Source organism: Pan paniscus, chromosome 4 (assembly GCF_029289425.2).
Source record: "Pan paniscus chromosome 4, NHGRI_mPanPan1-v2.0_pri, whole genome shotgun sequence".
NCBI lineage: Eukaryota > Metazoa > Chordata > Mammalia > Primates > Hominidae > Pan > Pan paniscus.
The window spans coordinates 155,651,687-155,673,074 of NC_073253.2; the positions used below are offsets into that span (position 1 = coordinate 155,651,687).

At 43.0% G+C, this 21,388-nt stretch overlaps 1 long non-coding RNA gene across 1 annotated transcript; it reads left to right on the top strand.

Annotated features, from left to right (window-relative positions):
• Positions 1-1,625: 1,625 nt before the first annotated feature.
• On the top strand, positions 1,626-21,132 carry LOC130541568 (uncharacterized). The gene is made up of 2 exons (XR_008955637.1): positions 1,626-2,170; positions 19,005-21,132. It is a non-coding gene; the product is annotated as an uncharacterized LOC130541568 (long non-coding RNA).
• The last annotated feature ends 256 nt before the right edge of the window (positions 21,133-21,388 follow it).

The following is a 21,388-nucleotide window of genomic DNA, read 5'->3' on the forward strand; positions in this document are numbered from 1 at the left end:
AATGACCCCCAGGTGTCACAAAGGAGCCCTTAGGAATGCCGAAGTCGAGTTAACTGACTGGAACGGGATAATGTACTTGTTAGCAGAAACCAGCAAGGGCTGAGTTCCTTCTGTTTATTCCATTTGAGTCTAGCCCCCAGTTCATGGATCCAAATAATTTTGGATTTCTTTAAACAGAATTGTCGCTAACTGAATTAGGCAGCTTTTAACCTTTTATAAAAACTTCACAAATAGGTTGCTTACTCCTTAATACAACGTGGGATGTGTTAAGAGTGCCCTTAACTCTTCTGGTCACCCTTATGCTTCCACCCTTCCATCCATCCACCCTGTTTCAGCAGATGCTGGAGTGCTTGAAGGTATGCCCAGAGCCCACTCAGATACCTGGGTCCACCCCAAACCCCCAAGGAGCTCCCTTCTAATGGGAGAGAATCTCACACAAGGAAATAGTTTTGATGTGGACCCCTTGAGAGGCAGAGTAATGCAGTGTACCAGGTTCAGAGATTTGGGGACAGGAAACCTCAATTCAAATCCTGGCTCTGATATTTTGTAGCTATGTGAACTCTGGCAAGTTTCGACTCTCTTGGAACCTCGGTTTCCTCATTTCTAATCTAAGAATAGTATCTGCTTTTTAGGGTTCTTAGGAGTATTAAATAAGACATGTTTTTATGAACAGTGTCTGGTGTATAACAATTGCTCAATAAATATTTGCTTTTAAAAACGTTATCTATAGTAGACGTTCAAACAAACCTTTTGGGAGCTCAGCAAGATAAGCAACAAAAACCTTCAGGGGAGGTCAGGAAAGTGACTACATCTGCCTGGAAGCAAAATCCTTTGAGCTGGGCTTTTTCCGTCCATGAGCACGTGACCAAGGAAAGGAAGCTATATTTTTCTCGACTGGGAATTTGAATTTGCAGTTGCACATTCCAAAGGCCTTGTACGTTCTTTCCAGTTTGGGAAAAGGAGCAGCTAAGGGCACCCATGGAAACACTTACTAATTGTGTGACCTTAGGCAAGTCCCCCTAACCTCACCAAAGATAAAATTCCCTTATGAGTAAAAGGGGATCATAAAATGGAGATAATAATTCGGGCTACCTGCTATGGATGATTGCTGTGGGATTAGGGAAGATGATGCACGTGATACATTTAGCAGAGCGCCTGGTGCCTAGTAGGTGCCCATTAAAATTTAGCTATGACTGTTCTCTTTAGCTGACACACAAGACTGCCTTGAATGTTCACATTTCCAGAGAAAGGTGCTCAGGAAGATTTCTCAGTGTTCCGCCTGCCAGGTCAGTTTACAGTTCAAAGAATCCCTTTGTTCAAAGGGTGAGCAAATCCAGCCCTCGTGTATCTGCAGCAATGAAACAAGGGAGCTTTCTGCCTGATCTTCACCCCAAAGGCAGTCTCTCTTTTTAAATGCCTGCACACATGTTATTTATTTATTTTTGGTTAACGTTTAAATTGAGGTTTTGGCTGAAACTCAGCCTGCGCGCACTTGAAAAGCCAACAGGCTCATTGGGCAGCCGATAAAGCTCTCGGGATTTCCCCGCGGGGCTGCGGAGAGTACAGACAGGAAGCCTGGGGACCCAGCGCCTGACCAGAACTTCCTCGGGGGAGGCTGCAGGGGAGCAGGCGCATCCTGCACAGAACGCTCTAGAGCGCGCAGGCCAAAGCACCAGGCTGCTCCTGACACGTGCTGCAAGAGGGTCCCCGACCCGGGGGTCCAGACCTTGCACGCATGATGGGGGAAGGTGGAGGCTTCCCCCTCAGCTCCGCGGAGAGAAGCTGACACTGCCAGGCTGGAACCTTCCATTCCGGCCCAGCCTCTTCCTCCCTCGCTGTGCCGAGGAGGGATCTAGAAGGGACTTTCCAGAGAGGGTTAGCGTGTAGGGTGTGGAAATGGAATAAAAGCATATGCAAATAGGCCTTAGCTGCCTTCCTCTACCCCAGCAAATAAGAGTCTTTCTCCAGAAAGATGCTCTTTCTCCAAGACGCTTGACCGCTCTTCCTTTCCTGGATGGCACCAGCAGGGCCGATTGGAGTGGTAAACCCTGGGCCGGAAGGCATGCCAAAGGGTGGACAGGATGGACAGGAGACAGTAGCACAACGAGGAGGGGGAGAACGGCGGCTGAATTGGAAATGATAAAATAAAATGAAATTTTAGGAGCTCGCTGTGAGTATGAGCTGGGAAAAAATAATCATTGCAAGCTGATTTATTATGTACTTATCTTCTGTTTGAGAGGCAGCAGGCTTTTGTACAGTGGATTATTGCAGAATAAATGGCACATTAAAGATATAATCAAGATGTTTAAGGCATATTGAAATGACATTAGAATTAAAGTAGGTGAGACTTTTGTCATGGTCTAGAAATATAAAAATGTCAGTGACTTGGAGATATTTCCAGTGCTTTAGTAAAGATGTGGCTCCATTTCCAAAAGGGACATATTTTTAACCTTTTGTTATTTTCAGGGTGGGGTGGGATAGAGTGGGGTCAGGAAGTGGTTTAGAATCTCTATGGATGATAAAATAATATGCTTTAAACCTGGAGTTGTAGACTGTGGTCTCTATTTAGCAAGTCATAAACTTTCTTGCAGTGACAATAGCATGAAAATATTGGACAGTAAATATGGTGCTCTTAGGAGGTTTCAGGGTTGGAGGACTATGGCTATTACTTTTTGTTTATTGTGTTCCTATTCTCAATTTCAATCTTGTCTTTGGATATTAAGAATTTTTTTTAAATTTTCTATTTTTTTAAAAAGAATCTTTTACATACTGAACCTGACTTGTATACTAATTGGCAAACAGTGTCACTTTTCTTTCTTGATGCCTCAATGGGTTTAATTATTGTATTACGGTATTTTCTTGTCATTTGAGACCTTCACATTCAGTGTCCTTTCTTTCTTTTTTTTCTTTTTCTTTTTGAGATGGAGTCTTGCTCCCGGCCTGTCGCCCAGGCTGGAGGGCAGTGGTAAGATCTCGGCTCACTGCAACCTCCGCCTCCTGGGTCCAAGCAATTCTTGTGCCTCAGCCTCGAGAGTAGCTGGGATTACAGATGCGCGCCACCATGCCTGGCTAATTTTTGTATTTTTAGTAGAGACAGGGTTTCGCCATGTTGGCCAGGCTGGTCTTGAACTCCTGACCTCAGGTGATCCGCCCTTTTCGGCCTCCCAAAGTGCAGTGTCCTTTATTTCATTTGTGTGCCCTGGTTCTGCTTTAATTTTGCCCCAAACCCTTCTGAGTGTAGCGCTTTGCTGACACTTTATCCCCGTTATTAACAATGGGTTTTTGGACAGAACTGGCTTCTCTTTATTTGTTGTTTTTAAAATCATACTGCTGTCCTTATGCATGGTACTCCTTGGAACAGATAAGCAGCCGTACAAGAAGCTCTTTGAGAGAGAGAAGGTGGACTCTGGGGGTCGTGCCGGTTGTTTGGAGTTGTTGGACTGTTAGCTTGTGGAGTGGGTGATGTTTCATCTTCAGGATTCCGTGAGGCCAGGCCTGGGATGCGGGGAGGAGCTGACTGGATGGCCCCTGGTGATGCATTCCTGGGCCCTCTTCTCATCTCTGAATTCCTAGAGTCCCACTTTCTCCAAAGGCCCTGCGGGAATCAGACGCATGCACTGCTTCAGTTCTGTGTAGTTTTAGGTTCTCAGTGGAGGCCTTTGGGCTCAACTTGTAGTAAATATTTGTTTTCTGTGGCTGTCAGCAATCTATAGTCTTGGGTGTGGTCCCTAAAAGCCAGCTTTTGGGCAATTTTTGAACCGCAATGGGGATTCCTCCTTCTGGTTGTTCTACAATCTGGCAAACATTTCTTATTTTGTTCTGGGCTTTAGTCTTATTTAATAACAAGAGAAAATCTTCTATTTTTAACAATAACATGAATTATTTTTATGACTTACACTTTGTAAAGCATTTTTGTCATTTCATGTAATTCTTTCATAAAATTTGTAAGGTTGGTAGAAACAGTAGAATTAGCACATAATGGGAACTTATTAAATATTTGTTAAATGAATGAATTAAATCCATTTGACTGCTAAGGAAATTGAAACTCAAAGAGATCAAGTGATTGATTTAAGGCTCCACTTTCCAGTAGGGACTCACATCTGATTTTTCCCATTCCAGACTGACTCTGATAAAATATCTTACATACTATTTGTTACTCTTCCTCCAATATCTTAGAAAGGTCTTTTGATTCTCTAAGAAAAGATAATAGGACAATGCAAATGCGTGGATACACCATCAAAGGGGTGGCTGAGGGCTGTCTACCTCTTTGTGTAGTTCTTTCCTAGGTTCCTGACTCCGCTAAAAACTTATATCCTTAAAGATATGATATTTAGATACATTCCTTGTTGGAGATAAGAACACAAGTTCATTGCTGAATCATGGTGTATATATACAAAAAAAAAAAAGAATGCACAAGTTCATGCTGAGAAAAATGACTATCTTGAATTTTTAATATTTTTTGGAAGTTTGAGCATAAAACTCTGCACATCTCAGGGGAAGTTAATTTCAGAGTTTTGGATGTGGAGCTGAGTATTTTCTCTAGCTTTGTCTCTTGGGGTACTGGAGGGAGTCATGCACTGCCTCCATTTTGGGGTAATCTTGGTGTGTAGCAATCAGCACTCATCTGGCCTACAGTCGTCATTATCAGCTGCCCCCACTGCTGGAGGAAATGTCACCCATATCAGTTCAGACATTAAAATAGTAAGAAAAGAGCCAGTTGTTCTAGCCAAACCCAGAATTAGGCTTAAGGTCGCAACTATGTACCAATAACATCCATCAGCTTGCCAGAGACTTCCTTCAACTGGCGACACCAGGAACAGAGAGAAGGAAGATAAATTTCCCGTTAAATCTAAAGCAAATTAGAGAGGGATGCCAAATGGGTGTTCCCCACAAGGGCCTTTCCCTTTGACTTCTGTAACCCGAGATTCAAAGTTTTGGCTCTGGATTAACTCCCAGAAGAAAGCTGCAAAAACAACTCTGGTTATTTCTTTACTAAACTGATCCTTTTGCTGCTCCAGTGTGCAATTATATTGCCACACAGATAGTCTCAAACCTGTCAGTCTTTTTTGCAATTGTTTTTGTGTCTCATTGAGAAAGGACTTCCTCAAGTGAAGATTGTAAAGATTTATTTTTATATTTATCTTTGAAACTTCTATAGTTTTTGTTGCTATCACATTGTTCATTTGCATTTAGTTCTGTCATCCATCTGAAGTATATTTTTGTGTATGATATAAGACAGATCTGATGTTAATGTTTTCCTCTTTAGGTACTAGTTTTTCCTCTACTTTTTTTAAAAACTAAAATTTTAGCATTAGGATTGTTTTAGACTTATAGAAGCATTGCATAGACAGTACAGAGAGTTCTCGTACACTCCGCTCTTCTGCTTTTTGATTTCTTCCTCTGCTTTGAAAGGATATTTTTACCTGGTCCTAAATTACAGCATGTACACAGATATCTTTCTAGAATCTCATTTTTATTCTATTGGTGATTTGCTATTTCTGCTCCAATGTCACATGTTTAATTATTATTTCTAGAGATTTCATAGCTTTTGCTAGGAAACCTGAGATCTCACAGGGCTTTTAAGAAGTCAAATTCAGCCTTCAGGCAAATGAAATAATATCAACCCTGTAAGTTGTTGCTGCTGAGGTAACCTGCCAGAAAGTAACACAGCTGCTACATAGGGAAGGGAGATGATCACTGGTCACCCGCCCTTTTCTCTGGGCACAAGTCTTGGACACAATAGCAAGGACCAGGCTTTGGAGCAGAGTTTCTTCACCTTAGCGCTATTAACATTTTAGGACTGAAAGTTCTTTACTATTGGGGGGTGCTGACCTGTGCATTGTAAGGTGTTTATCAGCATCTCTGGCCTCAACCCACTAGATGCCCCCCAACTCATGACACCTTGAAATGACAACCAACTCATGGCAATCAAAAATATTTTTGGACACTGCAAATATTCCTAGGAAGGTTAAGCCTCCCCTTCCACTCCCCCTGCCCCTCCAGTTGAGAACCACTGCTCTGGAGCCAGCCTGAGTGTTAATCTTGGCTCTACTGTTTAGTAACTGTGTGCCTTCACTTTGTCAATGAAAAATAGCCAAATTCTGTAAAGTATTTGAAGACATTTATTCTGAGCCAAATTTGAGTGACCATGGCCCATGACACAGCCCTCAGGAGGTCCTGAGAACATGGGCCCAAGGTGGCCCAGGTGCATATTGGTTTTATACATTTTAGAGAGGCATGAGACATCAATCAAATACATTTAAAAAATACATTAGTTTGGTCCAGAAAGGTGGGATAACTCAGAGCAGGGGCTTCCAGGCTATAGGTAAATTTAAACATTTTCTGGTTGACGGTTGAGTTTGTCTAAAGACCTGCGATCAACAGAAAGTAATGGCTGGGTTAAGATGAAGGATTGTGGAACCCAAGTTCTTATTTGCAGAGGAAGCCTTTAAGTACTAGGCTTTACAGAGAATAGGTTGTAAAATTTTCTCTTTTCTCTTCTCCTCTCCCTCTCCCTCTTCCCCTCCCCCTCCCCCTCCCCCTCCCTCTCCTCTCTTTAAGACAGAGTCTCGCTCTGCTGCCCAGGCTGGAATGCAGTGGCACAACCTCGGCTCACTGCAACCTCCACCTCCCAGGTTTAAGCAATTCTCCTGCCTCAGCCTCCCGAGTAGCTGGGACACCACCGAGTAGCTGGCGGGCACCACCATGCATGGCTCATTATTGTATTTTTAGTAGAGACAGAGTTTCACCATGTTGGCCAGGCTGGTCTCAAAATCCTGACCTTAGATGATCTGCCCGCCTCAGCCTCCAAAAGTGCTGGGATTACAGGCATGAGCCATGGTGTCTGGCCCATAAGATATTTCTTATCAGACTTATAGTCTGTGTTGATGTTAATGCCGGAGAGGTATAATGAGGCATGTTCGAACCCCACTTCCCATCATGGCCCGAAATAGTCTCTCAGGTTACATTTTAAAAGAGCCTTGGCTGAGGAGGAAGTCCATTCAGATGGTTGGGGTGGGGGGTGCTTCAAATTTTGTTTTTGGTTTACAATTTCCTCCTGTGTAAAATGCTAACAATAATATTGCCTATCTCCTAGCATGGTCACAAAGGCCAAATGAGCTAATTAATCACAGGAAATGCTCAGAACAGACTCTGGTAGGAAAGACCTGCGCTCAATGTTAACCATTACATTATTTAAAAAAATCCTTTACATTTGGTCTCACTCCTGATTATCCCATAGACTTCCCGTTTTTCCTACACCTCCATATCTTCTCCGCCGTGGAGCAAAATGTTTAAATCACAACAATATGCACCAAAACATTACAAATCTGTGTTAATGAAATGGAACTCTATTTTCAGGGCCCCGTAACTGCTAATTAATCAACTCCCATGATAAAGTCATCTGAGCTGTGTGTGAATTTTATTTGCAGCTGCAGAACAGCAATTCGTTAGTTAACAGGCCTTTAAGTGACAATCCAGCTCTTTGGAGCAGGAGAAAGGCCCAGAAATGATTTTCTGAGCAAGATGGTAATGACAGTGGGGAAGATAAAAATCTGGATAAGGAGAAGACTGAGGATTTACTTGACTCATTAACTTGATGGCTTTGGGAATGCCGTGTTCATTTACCGTTAAAACACACCATCATCTTGCAATTCAAAGGGGGATGAATGAAGACTCGTTTTCTAGCAATTCATGTTACTTAGTCACCCAGAAATTTTTTTTTTGTTTTGCTTTTTGTAGCAGCAGATATTGTAAAACCATTACGTTTGTTATTAACCTTGCCTGAGAGCCTTTCTCCCGGGGATGATTATTGCTATGCGTAAGAGCTGGTTGAGGATGGCAGGTGTGGGCTGTCTCTGCCTTTGTCCTAAAGGCTCAATTCCTTCTTCCAGTGAAACCAGGACTTGGTTTGATGAAGAGAAGGAAGTGCCTTGGACTGAGCATTGGGGACTGTAGTCAGGCTTATTGGTTTGATGGCCTTGGTGATGCTCACTTAATTCACTTAGTCAATACAGCAAAGTGGTTGGAAGCCTGGGTTCTGGAGGCAGCATGATTAAGTTGAAAACCTAGTTTCTTAACTTGCCAGCTGTGTGGCCTTTCTGAACCTTCAGAAAGGCTGCTGAATCTTCAGAAAGACCTTTCTGAACCTTCAGAAAGGCTGCTGAATCTTCAGAAAGGCTGCTGAATCTTCAGAAAGACCTTTCTGAACCTTCAGAAAGGCTGCTGAATCTTCAGAAAGGCTGCTGAACCTTTCTGAGCCTAATTTTTTTCATTTATAAAATGATGTTGATCATAGTACCTACCTCACAGTTTTATTAGGAATTTTTAGTGAAAGAATTCATTTAGCCTCACCCCTAATAAGCATTTAATACATCTTAACTACAAAGATAACTGTTATTATTCATTTGTGAGCTTTCCATGAGTCAGGCATTGTAAGGATAGGGCACACATTCAGGTCAAATAAGACATTTTGGGCTTCTGAAGTGTTTATTCCCTGGAGATTGGAAGGAGAGAATTGTTTCCACCCAGGTAAGCATCTAAGGCTGTGGACGTGGGGAGGGAACTGGAGAAGCTCTTTGGGAGGTGGTGACCTTTATGGAGGGACTTGTCTCCAGAGACTGGTACCTGAGTAACTACAAAGGGAATGGACCCCAGATATAGGCAGAGCCCATACACATAGAGACAGAACGTCAAGACCATAGAAACAGGGGTGAAACTTAGAATATTCTCCCCATCCCCAAATAGAAAACAGTTAAATGTATAGGCTGGAGGACCAGAGAGAAATGTATTGCCTGTTTCTGCTCAGTGAATCTAGCCATCAGTTTCTGCGACTTTAAGCATGTTTTATGCCAGGCGTCTGATTCCCAGCTGACTGGGTCCCAGAGCCTAGAGGTGCCCAGGACAAGGTGTATGGGTTGCAATTATTTGTTTGGCTATTTGTGTTTAGTAATGTTTCTTTTCACCTTGCAGGAACTCACCTCATGGTTATAAGGGGATTTTTTTTTTACAGAAAGGGCTAGCAAAGTTCAATACTGGAGGATCACCTTACAGCTTCTTCTTGGTAAACATTTGTTGGCCCAAAAATGTTTCCATGCTAGCTCCAGCTTTCCTCCTAAGGCGGTGCGGAGATCTAAATGAGATAATTATGCAGACTATTTGAAAATTTTTTTTAAAAAATAAAGTGCTACGTTAGGTACTACCTAATTTTTTTTTTATAGCTAGCATATAAAGGAATTTGGATGTATCTCCTTTACACCTTTTGAGAATGAACTGAAAGACCAGGATTAATTTAGCTTTGAAAGGATATCGAATTTGTAAAGTTATACTAGGTAAGTCTCTCTTAAAAGCCACGCATATTGAAAACCCATTCCTTTATTCTAACTCTGTATAGCAAGAGCAAAGTGCCACAGTAGTATTTTTTGGGGTGAGAGCTGGCAAAGTATATTTATAACAACTTTTGGGTTCCTTTATAAATTTCTCTCATATGGTGGGAAAAATACATAAAAGGAAAGGGGGTGGATTCTTAAAAATGGAAGCAAATAGTTTCTCTGTCACAATGCACTACGACCAAATGAGGTATGGGATTTCTTTTCATAGGACAAGTTATACATTTGTCCAACATAGTTATACAATAGGACTCTGTCTTAAAAGAGAATTCAGTTTTTTATTGATCTAATGCAACTACAGTTTTCCTGGGCTGTGCGCTGGGGAAATGATAATAATGGATGGAGCAGTCATGCTGACAAATGTAAATGGTCAGTGGTTAAAAGACCTTCATATTGCTCTTTTGTTTCCGTGTTTTCTGACTGCAAATCTCATGAAGTTGACAAAATGGCTCATAGTGCAAAGTACGTCCTGGTAAATAGGAGGCAATTACTTTGCTGTGTTGCTCTGTTCTGTTCCCCATTCTGGCTGGGGAATGGCTCCGACTGTGCAGTTTAAGTTTATTTTGGCCTGGCTGCTTTGGTGGCACAGGAACAAACTAGTGCCTCACTGGAGATATAGATTCTGAAGAACTGGAGGTTTGAGGGTCTGGGTGACCAGGGACAGGTGGGGGCTGGGGGCAGCAAGGGGACCAATGGCTTACCATTCAGATCGTCACCACCCTGATGTCCAGCTTTCCATGCAATGCAGTGACTGGGAGCTTGTGGGAGGTCATCTGAAAGATACTGTGGTCTTCCGAAACAGAATATGTCAGTCAGGCAGAGGATGGGAAGATGACTGAGGACGGGAGGGGAACTTTCAGAGGGCAGAGAGAAGGAGTGGTTAATCATAATAAAAACATAGAATTTGTTATTATAAAATAATTACTCAAGAAGTGTGTTCTAATTGTCTACCATGTACCATGCACTGCTGTTGTGGGACGGGGTAAAAAGAGGCGGAAAATGTGATATCTACCTTTGAGAATTTCACAGTCTCACAGGACTTGCACCTATGGGTGCAAGACCCTGCAGGATCACATGTTAAATTGCGTGATTGGATGACAGATGTGTGGGATGATTTTTTACCCTCCTCCCAGCTGTTTTCCACACCCAACCAAAATATCTAAAAAATACAGCCTGGATCACATTCCTTCCGTGTTTCCTCTGTCTTTAGTTAAGGTCAACTCCATATTTCTCAGCAAGGCCAACATGAATCGGCTCTTGCCTTTCTGGACCTTCCTCTCCTCATGCCATCCCTAGTCTCGTTATTGACCTCAGTAGAGGAGTCTCTCTCCGTCTTCACAAGTGTGCCTGGTCACATCCTATTTGTGACCATTTGGACATTCTGTTCCCTGTGCCTGGACCTCCCTTTTACCTGGTCTTTGCCAGACCATGCTCTACTTATTCTTCAGGGTTTCTCCTTAAATGTCATTTCTTTCCAACTACCAGGTGCTTCATAGAATCTTGAGCTTTTCCATTGGTCGCATTTATCACATTTGGGCTCACTTATTTGTGTGATTATCAGTGAGATTTCAGTCTCTCCTGTTTGGTGATCTCCATGGGCCATGCTGGTCTTGTCTGTGCTGCAACCCCAGGGTCTAGCACAGGCCCGACACACGCAGCAGGTGCTCTGTAAGTCATTGATGGGTGAATGGATGAGCAAGGAGAGGTTCCACTGGGTCAGTGCAGTTGTCCTTTCGAAGCACTTTGTTGCTCCTCCTGGAGCCCTTGGTGTGTTGAACTTAGCATCCTGTTTGTCTACCCTCACATCCTCATAAGCTTCCAGAGGGCAGGGATTGAATCATCATCATCTTTTCATCTGGTTCACATAGGAACTCAGTGCAGGTTGTAGGATGAAGGAAAGAATAAACTGTGTACGAATGGAGCGGGCCTTATCTGGGTTTCAAAGCTTGCCTGGGGAGGAAGGTGGAGAAAAAGTGAATTCAAGGATCCAAAATAGCAGTGGGAGCCAGGATGCAAAACAAGAGTAGGGTTTTGTTTTGTTTTAAAGCTGAAAATCTGCATTAGAAAAATACCGGATAGTCACCAGACACAGCATGACAGGATGTACTCATGCTACAAAGATGGGAGGGTTGAGTGGGGGGAGGCTTGGAATTTCCCCAGCTGAACTTTATACCTTGAACAATGTCCATCTTTCAGAGCTTGCTGCTCTCCTCAGGAGTTTTATCCATTCAGCACATTTTTATCAAGCACCTATTCCATGGGGAAGATATGCCTCCCCTCAAAGAGCACGAAAATTGGCCCTTAGGAGGTGAAAAAAAACTCTATGTGTAAAGCACAAATATACATACAGTATATATAGACATATAATATATCTGTAGTGTTAACATTTCATAGTGGGGGGATTAGAAAAAAAAAGTCTGAAAAGGTTCCTTAGAAGGATGATAATGAAAAAAAGATTGAGAAACTGACCTACTCTGTGCCAGGCATTCTTCTGGTTAAAGGGCCTACTCCCATGAAGCTTTCACTCTTACCAGGCAGAAAGACAGTAAACAAATAAGTAACTGTAAACTAATAATAAATTGTGTGAGGCAGAAAAGCAGGCAAGGGGCTGGAACGTTTGGGGGATGGGTGGGGCATGTCTGTGTTTCCTTTAGGTAGAGTGGGTGAGGGATGGACTCTGATGAGGTGAGGTTTGAGAAGAGTCTGGAAGAAGTGACAGGTGAACAGTGGAAATATTTTGGGAAAGAGCATTCCAGGAAGAGGTAACAGCTTGGTGCAATTAAGAGAACAGCAAGGAGGCCAGGTGGGCAGGAGTGGATGGATGAGGGAAGGATGGTAGAAAATGCGATTGGAGGTAGAGGCAGGGGCCAGATGACATGGGCCTTGTAGGCCATGCTGAGGGGTTTGGGTTTTGTTCTCTGTGTGATGGAAAGTTGCTGGAGAGCTTTATGCAGGGGAGTGACATGATTTGATTTATCTCTCCTTTTTTTTTTGAGACAGAGTCTCGCTCTGTCTCCCAGGCTGGAGTGCAATGGCATGATCTCGGCTCACTGCAACCTCTGCCTCCCAGGATCAAGCAATTCTTCCTGCCTCAGCCTCCCGAGTAGCTGGGATTACAGGCACCCGCCATCATGCCCAGCTAATTTTTGTATTTTTGTAGAGACAGGGTTTCACCATGTTGGCCAGGCTGGTCTTGAACTCCTGACTTCAGATGATCTGCCTGACTGGGTTTCCCAGAGTGCTGGGATTACAGGCGTGAGCCACTGTGCCTGGCCTCTTTTTTTTTTTTTTTTTTTTTTTTAAATACTTTAAGTTCTGGGATACATGTACAGATGGTGCAGGTTTGTTACATAGGTATGCATGTGCCATGGTGGTTTGCTGCACCCAGTAATCTGTCGTCTAGGTTTTAAGCCTCACATGCATGAGGTATTTGTCCTAATGCTCTCCCTCCCCTTCCCCCCACCCTCTGACAGGCCCCAGTATGTGATGTTCCCCTCCCTGTGTCCATGTGTTCTCATTGTTCAACTCCTACTTCTGAGTTATCTTTTAATAAGATCCCTCTGACTGCTATTTGGAGGGTGGACTGCAGAGGCAGGAGTGGAATCAGGAGACCTCACTGTTGCAGGTTTCCTAGGTGGGAGCTGATGGTGGCTTGGGTGAGGGTAAACAGTTAGATTCTACGTGTACTGTGAAGGCAGAGCTTGCAGGACCTACAGAGGGATCGAATGAAAGTTCTCCTTTCTACCAGCTGCTGGCCTCTCTTGTGAAGGCCAGGCTGAGTACATGTTTATCTAGCATTCTGCAGTTACTTATTTTTCATCTGTATACCTTGCCACCTTATCTAGTCTTTGAATTCCTTTAGGGAAGAAACCATTTTTTTTTATGTCTCCAAGAGCCAGACAGTGGGGCCGAATGGTCAAAAGTGTTAGTCGTATGTGCTAGGTGGATGTTTTAACTGCTTAGCTACTGCTCTTCCTCCTCCTTCTCTTCTTTTTGCTTCTCCTCATCTTTTTTAATTGAGTGAGGATGGCAATGGCATTTTTTTTATGACTTTTGAGAGTGAAGTGAGATTTGCGTGAAAGTGCCTTGTTGGCTGGTTGTGGTGTCTCACGCCTGTAATACCAGCACTTTGGGAGGCCGAGGTGGGTGGATTGCTTGAGTCCAGGAATTTGAGACCAGCCTGGGCAACAGAGCAAAACCACCTAAGTTGGAGCACTTTTCCCCTTCCATGTCTGGTTTTCCTTCATGTGAAAGGGAAGGCAACGCTTACTTAAAAAAGTGGAAACTCTCAAATAATTTACATTGTATTCTAAGTGGTAAAAGGCCACATTGAGGGTGATGGAGAAGCCATTACATGTCACTTGAGGGAAGTGAGTGTCTCTAGTGAATCATTATGAGTAAACGGATTTGGTGCTGCAGCATGAGCAATACAAAACGTTTATATAGTAATCACCAAATTGTGTGGATCCAACCAGAATTAAAAAATGCCTGAGCTTTGGCTTAGGGCCATGGCTGAACGGGAGCATGAAGCCTGGCACAGAACAGAAGGAATGAAAGGCATGGATGTAGCACAGCGATAGACATAAATAGATGCAAGTTTAAGCGAGATGAAAATGCGTGGCTGCCGCTTTTTCCCTCTGCACTCACGGCAGGCTCAGAGCTGGAATTAGAACACTGGCAACCAAACTCTAGAGCCTGTTGTCTAAGCATTACACTTTGCTTTCTCCAGATATACCCAAATGTTACCCCAGAATCCTTCTATCTGCAGATTAATTCCCCCTGCAGATTGTGGGGTTCAGGTTTATTTTACAGTGCCATTCATTTGTTCACCCACTCATTCATTTGTCCACGAATTAAAAACTACTTTTCTGCATCTGCCATGTGCCAGGCACAGTTAGGTGCCAGGGATCCAGTCGTGAATAAAACAATCACGGCTTGGGGCTACAGTTAGTGGAAGCAACACTTCTTGTTTAGGACTGTCAGTGGTGGGAGGACCCAGGATTTGTGTGATTTGCCACAAATTTAGTGGTCCCCTTTTCTGCATTGAACCAGAAAATCTTCTAATTGGTGAAGAAAATCAGCAACAATCTGAAAAATAAAATATGGCACCCTATGCCTCACCCTGGACCAGAAATTGGGCCACCTGCCATCATTTCCTGACCAGGCTGATTTAGCTATTTGACCTTCGGCCTCAATTATAACTCATGTTCAAGCAGTGGTTTCTCATACATTAGTTTACTTTGCTCCTTCCAATACCTGATTGGTGAGAGAGGACCATTTCTGAGGAGGTCTCTGATGTGTAGAGAGGTTATATGACCTGCCTAGTTCCCATAGCTAGTAGGAGACAAGCTAGGGCTAAAACCCAGTTTTAACTTCTATCACCTTTTTTTTTTTTTTTTGAGACAGTCTCACTTTGTCACCCAGGCTGGAGTGCAGTGGCACGATCTCAGCTCACTGCAACCTCCACCTCCCAGGTTCAAGCATTCCTCCTGCCTCAGCCTCCTGAGTAGCTGGGACTACAAGTGCGTGCCATCATGCTCAGCTAATTTTTGTATTTTTAGTAGAGATGGGGTTTCACCATGTTGGCCAGGCTGGTCTCAAACTCCTGACCTTATGATCCCCTCACCTCTGCCACCCAAAGTGCTGGGATTACAGGCATGAGCCACTGTGCCCAGCCTATCACCTTGTTTTTATTATCTCATCATGTTGTCATCTTAATGTTTTTAACTTTTCAGTTTCCCCATCTTTAAAATAAGGAAATTAAACTGTGTGGTTTGTAAAAGTAAGTTCCCTCCCTCCCTTCCCTTCTCTCCCTCCCTCCCTTCCTTTTCTCCCTCCCTCCTGTTCCTGGGCCAAACTGAGGGTCAGGCTGCTGTTTCTCACAGCCCAATAACGAGATGCAGATGAACTGGGAAGGAAGAGAGTTTTTATTTCTGTAACCAGTTACACGGAGAAGGCCCGGAAATTATCACTAGACCAACTCAAAATTACAAAGTTTTCTAAGCTATATGTCTACATGTAAGTGTGCGTTCATCTAAAGACATTAGTGATTAATTTCTTTTAATCTGTAACTAAGGTCTGAGTCCTGAAGACCTTCCTCTAGAGCCTCAGTAAATTTACTTAATCTAAATGGGTCCAGGTGCTGGGGTGATTACTTATCTTGTCCCCTGCTAAATCATGGAGGTTTGGGGAGTTCCTTTAGACCCCCAATAAACCTGTTTGTGGAGGCCTGGGGAGTTTCTTCAGACCCCCATTAAAACTTGTTTAATCCTAAATGGGTCCTGTTAAGAATTCCTTCGTTATTTTGTCATGCTTTAGTGTCCAGGCAAAACTCTTGGTGGGCTTTTGTTGCATTCCAGCCTTTGTATAAGGGCACTGGCTCAATCAGCTTTTAATGTTTAACCTAGCTGTCAGTCAGTGCTGGGACAGTTGTGATGGAAGCCTGCATAACTGAGACCTAGCCTCCCTCCCTTCCTCCCCTCCCCACCTCCCTCCCTCCCTTTCTTCCTTCCTTCCATCCTTCCATCCATCCATCACTGGAGTGCCTACTATGATCAAGACATCATGCTAGAAGCTGGAAATAATGTTACACAAAACACATGCACACACCCCATTAAGAAAGTTAAAAAGCCACCCAAAGAATGGGAGAAAATATTTGCAAATTATACATGTGGGACTTGTATCTAGAATATATAGAGAACCCTTACAACTCAATAATAAAAATACAAACAACTCAATTACAAAATTGACAAAAAAATCTGAATAGACATTTCTCCAAAGAAGCTATATAAATGGCCAGTAAGCACATGAAGAGATACTCAACATCATTAGCCATCAGGGAAATGCAAATCAAAACCGTAGTGAGATACCACTTCACACCTACTAGGATAACTATACTCAAAAGATAGACATTAACAAGTATTGGCAAGATGTGGAGAAACTGGAACCCTCATACACTGCTGGTGGAATTGTAAAATAGTGTGGCCGCTTTGGAAAACAGTCTGGCCATTCATCAACTGATAGCCATAGAGTTAACATATGACACAGAAATTCCACACTTAGGTATACGTCTGTGAAAGGAAAATAGATCTCAGAACTCCCAAAATCACTAAGCCAAAGGGAAGTCAAACTGGGAACTGTGTGAGGCAAACCTGCCTCCCATTTTATTCCTATGTAAGCTAGCTACAAAGATAAAAAAGCTACATACCTCCCTCACAATTTGCCCACTAGGAAATTCCTTGTGGACAAAGGACAGACAGAGAATTCAGTCATTCTTTTGCTCATGTGAGACCAATGCATATCTGATTGCTTCTTCTGCCCTATTATTTCACTAAGCCAGACTAAGGAATAAGTGACTATTCCTCTACCCTCCTCTCACATGTAAATTGTGTATTCAGTAAAAGGCTAACCAGAGACAAAAAAATGCAACAGTTTGTCTTGTATCTACCTATGATCTGGAAGCCCCCACCCCTGCTTCTAGTTGTCCCAGCTCTCCAGACTGAACCAATGTACATCTTACATATATTGATTGATGTCTCATGTTTCCCTATAATGTATAAAACCAAGCGTGCCCCGACCACCTTGGGCACAATGTTGTCAGGACGTTCTGAGGCTGTGTGACAGGCATGTTCTTAACCTTGGCAAAATAAACTTCCTAAATGGATTCAGGTCTGTCTCAGATACTTTTGGGTTCACACATCCATGAGAAATGCAAACATATGTCCATACAAAACTTGTACATGGGTATTCATTCATAGAAGCATCAAATAGGCAAAAGGTAGCAACAACCCAAATGCCCATCAGCTGATGAATGGATAAATAAAATGTGGTAGATCCTAACGATGGAATATTATTCATCCATAGGAAGGATGTACTGATACGCATTAAAACATGGATATATCCTGGAAGCTAAGTGAAAGAAGCCAGTCACAAAAGGCCGCTGATTATATGATTTCATTTATATAAGATGTCCAGCATATATATAGACAGAACGTAGATCAGTGATTCCCCAGGGGTGAGGGAGGGGAATGGAGATTGACTGTTAATGGTTATGGGATCTATTTTGGGGATGATGAAAATGTTCTGGAATTGATTATGATGGTTGTACAACTCTGCAAAATACTAAAAACCAATGCATTTTTTACTTTAAATAGGTAAATTTTCTGGTGTGTGAGCTATATAGCTATAGCTCAGTAAGGCTATTATATAGTTATTTTATTTTATTATTATTTTTTAGAGACAGAGTCTCGCTTTGTCACCCAGCCTGGAGTGCAGTTGTGCAATCTTAGCTCACTGCAACCTCTGCCTCCTGGGTTCAAGTGATTCTTCTGCCTCAGCCTCCCAAGTAGCTGGGACTACAGGTGTGCACCACCACGCCCGGCGAATTTTTGTATTTTTATTAGAGACGGGGTTTCACCATGTTAGCCAGGTGAAACTTGAACTCCTGACCTCAGGTGATCTGCCTGCCTCAGCCTCCCAAAGTTTCGAGATTACAGGTGTGAGTCACCACATCTGGCCTATATACATATTTAAAAAACACTAGCATGGTCTCTATGCTTATGGAAAACAGTCTTGTTGGAGAGATAATTTTAAATAATTATACAAAATTATCTAACAATTACAAATTACGGTGAAGGAAAGAATCCCATATTATGAAAGAGACTAGCTGGAGGCTGATGGTGAGGGGGTGGTAGGTAAACATTCAAATGCTCTTACAGAGATCCCCAAGTAACAGTGGCTTAAATAAGGTAAATGTTCCATTCTTGCTGATCTATCAGTGCAGGTGTAAGCAGTCTAGGGTGTATAAGGAAGCCTCACAATTTTGGGGCTCTTCTGGCATGCTGCTCTGCTGTTCCCTGGGGGGCTGCACTCATTTGCATGGTCCACAGTGGCTCTCCACCACGTCTACAGTCCAAGCCTGAGAAGAGGGAGGGAAACAGTAAAAAACTCTCCACTCCTGCTCATATCCAGCACTTTGTCACACCAGGTGAGGAAACAAAGTCAGATGTCCATGTGTTCAGATACCACTTAAGGGTTCTATTAGTATAGAAGGAGGAGAGAATATATATTGGGCAAACAATCAGCAATCTCTGCCATAGATGGCCTCTCTGAGGAAGTGACATTGAAAGCAAGAACATCAGGATAAGTTGATGTTAAAGAGAGGAACGAGTTTTCCAGGCCAGGGGGATGGCATATGGAAGGGTCATGAGGCAGGAAAGGCCAGCTACCATGTTTAATGATGCTTAATGATGTGTGTGTCTACCATACACATCCCCTACAGATTAGTTTTTGTTTTGACAGGGTCTCTCTCTGTGGCCCAGACTGGAGTGCAGTGGTGCAATCATAGCTCACTGCAACCTCCAATTCCCAGGCTCAAGCGATCCTCCCACCACAAGCCACCATGCATGGCTCATTTTTTATTTTTAGTAGAGACAAATTCTCCATGTTGCCCAGGCTAGTCCTGAACTCCTGGGCTCAAGAGATCCACCCACATCAGCCTTCCAGACTGCTGGCCTGGTCTCCTCCAGATGTTTATAACTCATGAGTGCCAGGACTAGACCTGGTACTAGGAAGCAGCTGCATTGGATTTACCAGGCTTTTCACTCTTGTATTTTACAGGGCTGGGACAGGCCTGGACTGCAAGGAGGGGTCTTTGCACCATCTCTGAAAAGCCGATGTGTATCCTCAGCTTTGAGAACTGAATTCCATGGGTTGTGTCAGTGTCAGACCTGTGAAATTCAGTTCTTCAGCTGGGATATCTCTGTCATCGTGGGCTTGAGGACCTGGAGAGAGTAGATCCTGAAGAACTTTTTCAGTCTGCTGAAGAGCTTGGAAGACTGGAGACAGAAGGCAGAGTCTCAGGCTCTGAAGGTATAAGGAGTGTGAGTTCCTGTGAGAAACACTCATTTGATTGTGAAAAGACTTGAATTCTATGCTAAGCAGGGTTCCAAGTAGCTAAATGAATGATCTCAGCAAGTCTCTCTTGCTGCTGCTGCTACTCGTTTACATTTATTGATTACTTACGATGATTCAGGTACTGTTGTAAGTGCTTTACATGCTGTTATACGAGACTCTTGGGAGAAATCACTTTAATGAAGCTTGAGACACATGGCATTGCCATGCAATGATTTTCCCCTCCTCTTCACGGGATCAGAGGGAACTAATAGAATGTGACAATGATTCTTTAGCAGGGACTGCTGAGGCTTCTGGTTCCTTTTTAAGATCTGCAGTGAAAGAAGATGAGAAACATGGATATGCCCTTCTTTTGGTCCCCCTCTTCCTTTATTTGATCTCTACTTCCTTCTATAAATATATTAGGGCTACATTGTCCCTTTGTATTTCAAACAAGGCAAAAAGAGGTTGTAATTACACTTTACTGCAATCCTCAGTTTCTCCAGGGAACAGGAATGCAAAGGCTTTGAAGGCCTCTCTATTTGCTGACATGGTCAGCTGGGTGCCTTGGGCCAAGTCCTTCTGTTGCCCTCCTCTGTCACCAAGTAAGCTAGGTCCTTTCTGAGGCTCAGGTTTGCTGTGATGATGACCACTTTTAGGCAGAAGGTTAGAGGCCTCATGAGTGCTATATGGACTTTATTGGGCTTTAGATTTGATGGGGAATAAGGGATATGATTTGTCTTTTGGGAACTCATCTTTGATTCATCATTGTCTCTTGGTATCTTGGAATTTCCATGTCATTACAGTCTACAGAATGAAAGAGTAACCTGTCCCAGAGGAGAGGCAGGTGAAAGACTCCACAGCATGCTCATTCTCATTCTGTCTTCTCAGTGACACCGAGGTTTACTGAGTGCCCACTATGTGCCAAGCACTGTGCTCAGGGCTTTCTTTGTATGCATGATCTCAGTGAATCTCACCAAGCCTCATCTGGAAAATGGGGACAAATTAACAACAGGATGGCAAATTGAAAAACACGTAACCATGTTCTACAGATGCAAAGGGGTGCTTGGTTATTATGAAGGCCCCCTCGCAAGCGTGTGGGACATGGGTGTGTTCTCTGGGTTGTACTGATCAGATCAAGGACCTCCCCCACCCTTCTCACACTCTGCCCACTTCCGCCCTTTGCTTATCAGACCCTTAGCCAGTGACTCATTCCAGAACCAGAACCTTGGTGAAATCTCAACTGACACCAGAGATCGGTGTCTTCAGTCCTAGACTGATGGAGAAAATCCAGAATATATACTAGAAGCTCCAAATGCTCTGGGTTTCAGCTCCTCTGTGCTGTGGACACTGACTTTGGCTCAGAACTCCGATTTAGTACAAAAGGCTCATTTTTATTTCAGGGGCACTCTTCCTAAAGCAAACCTAATAAATGAAATATGGAATTCACAGATACACACACACATTAAAAAATTAACCTAGTGTATCTGTGAGGAGTAGGCAGAAATTCACTGTATAAAAGAATGCTTCATGTCATAGAGAATTTGTGTTAAGATTCCATTAGATAGTACATTTCTCAAAGATTTTTGAGGTCGTATTTGCTTTATCAAAACTTGGTTTATGTAAGTGGAAAAAGCATGTTGCAAAATAACTTGGTGTCTATGATTCAGTTTATGTAAAATAATAAATGTATGTAGGAATACGTGTGTTGAAAGATGTACATCAATTTGTTAACAATGGTTATCTCTGACGTGGTGGGATTTGAGATGTGTTTTTCTTTTTGGTTGTATTTTTCTCTATTGTTTGACTTAACACAGAACATGTTTGGTTACAACAATAAAGTTACTGAAGACAATATAACACCCAATTGTGATGAGTCCAGACAGTACTCATGCTGTGCATTTATTAGACAGTATGCCGTAGAGGTGGGTCATGGAGGAGTGGAGAGAGAGCCCTGATTTGTTGTCCCATGAAGAAGATAGGCACAGGGTAATATGTAGTGTGATTCTTTTTTTTTTTTTTTTTGCATGAGGAGAAGTGTGTGTGTATCCGTGTAAGTGTATGGATATCCAGTGGGTAGTGGGTGTTAAGATTGCAAGTGATTTTTTTCC